Source organism: Galeopterus variegatus, unplaced genomic scaffold (assembly GCF_000696425.1).
Source record: "Galeopterus variegatus unplaced genomic scaffold, G_variegatus-3.0.2 Scaffold424, whole genome shotgun sequence".
NCBI lineage: Eukaryota > Metazoa > Chordata > Mammalia > Dermoptera > Cynocephalidae > Galeopterus > Galeopterus variegatus.
Window position 1 is genome coordinate 45,307 of NW_007726535.1, and position 2,061 is coordinate 47,367.

The following is a 2,061-nucleotide window of genomic DNA, read 5'->3' on the forward strand; positions in this document are numbered from 1 at the left end:
AGGGTTGCGATCCGTTGCTGGTCACGAAAAAAGACAAAAAGAAAAAAAAAAAAAAAGAAAGTGGAACTTGAAACACTGCTGTCCCCAGTTGCCCCAGTTGTGTACTTGTCTTTGTCTTCACCTGTGAAGTGGACTTACCTGTGACCTGTACTGGCCATCTCCAAATGTTGGACTTGGACACAGTACAGACCAGCCTTTGTGTAGGGGTGTGCTTTTGTTTTGCATTGTTTGGGATTACAACTTTATATAATTGGGGGTTTGTAAGGGCTCTGGAGGCTCTTCTCAGAAATCTTCCTCACATCTATGTTTTCCATGCTTAAGAAAAACACAAGCATTCACTGAACTTCCCTAATATTTATCTCTTAGGTGCTTCTCTCTTGCCCCATATCTTTCCTTTTTATGATATTTTTTTCTTCTCTATTCTCTTGTATTAGTTTCCTAGGGCTGCCATGACAAAGTACCACAAACTGGGTGGCTTTAAACAAGAGAAATATATTATCTCAGAGTTCTAGAGGCTAGAAGTTCAAAATCAAGTGTCAGCAGGACCATGTTCNCCATATCTTTCCTTTTTATGATATTTTTTTCTTCTCTATTCTCTTGTATTAGTTTCCTAGGTCTGCCATGACAAAGTACCACAAACTGGGTGGCTTTAAACAAGAGAAAAATATTATCTCAGAGTTCTAGAGGCTAGAAGTTCAAAATCAAGTGTCAGCAGGACCATGTTCTCTCCAATGGCTCTGGAGGAGGATGCTTCCTTGCCTCTTCTAGCTTCTGGTGTTTGCTGGCAATCCTTGGTGTTCCTTTGCTTGTAGCGGCATCACTACAGTGACATAGCCATCTTCTCCTTGTGCACCTTCACATCGTCTTCCCTCTGTGGTGTCTGCCTCAGTGTCCAAATTTCTCCTTTTTATAAGGACACCAGTGATACTGTGTTAGGGCCTAGCCTCATGATCTCATTTTAACTTGATTATCTCTATAAAGACCCTGTTTCTAAATAAAGTCATATGCTGAGGTACTGGGGGTTAGGACTTCAACTATCTTTTTTTGGTGAGGACACAATTCAACCCATGACACCCCTCAGTTCAATCCGCAGTTTAAGGTGTCATCCTTGAATTCCCCAAATTGAATCAAAGCCCTTTCACTTGAGTCACTGCTTCATGCCAGGGTTTGTGTTCTCCATGCCTCAAAGCAGCTCACTGTCCACCTTCAAATGGGTCCACATGTGCTGTTAGTGTCCAGTTACCAGGTGAGAGGCCCTCGTTCCTTGCTGCTTCTGCCAGAGAGCGGAGGATGGAGAAAAGCAGGAAGCATGCTGAGCGTGGCCTTGAGCTGCCCAGGGCAGAGTCTGGCCCTGCCTCCTCACAGGGAGTTCCTCACCTCAGCTGGGGTGGGGGCCAGGCTACTTTCTGCAGCAGCTTGAGAAATGAAATGCAACATGACGTGGTAAAATGTGGAACCCAAGAGAGGGCCATGGGAAGTAGTTTTTGTTGGGCATCAAGGCTGCTCTGTTAGTATTCCTTTTTAATTTTGTGACTTCCATAAAACCATTTAGGGTTCCCATAGCATGGGGGTCTTTCATATTAAACAGCTTTCATAAACCCTAAATTATTTCCAGATTCTGAGACTCTAGAACTTCAGTTCCCCCTCCTTTTCTTTTAATGGTTAAATTTTTCTTTATTGAAGTACAATTTATAAAAAGTAAAATGCTGTTCTCTTAAGAGTACAGTTTGGTGAGTTTTGACAAATATATATACCCATGTAACCACCTTCCAGATTCAGATATAAAACATTTTCATTTCCCAGAAAGCTCTCTCAGGACCTTTTCCAGTCAACTGCCCCCTCCACCTCAGAGGCAACCACTGTTTTGATTTCTATTACCATAGATTAGTACTGCTTTTAAAAAGAATGTCATATTAATGAAATCGTGCAGCATGTGTGCTTTTGTATTTGGTTTCTTTCCTTCAATATAAAATTTCTGAGATTCATCCATGGTTTTGCATGGATCAGTAGTTCTTTACCCTTTTCTTTTTTTTTTTTTTTTTTTTTTTGACCGGTAAGGGG

General features: G+C 41.6%; 1 protein-coding gene across 1 annotated transcript in view; it reads left to right on the forward strand.

Annotated features, from left to right (window-relative positions):
* The window catches only part of RFT1 (RFT1 homolog (S. cerevisiae)), a 46,297-nt gene that overhangs the window by 34,989 nt on the left and 9,247 nt on the right, over positions 1-2,061 (forward strand). The gene's annotated exons all lie outside the window — the stretch shown is intronic.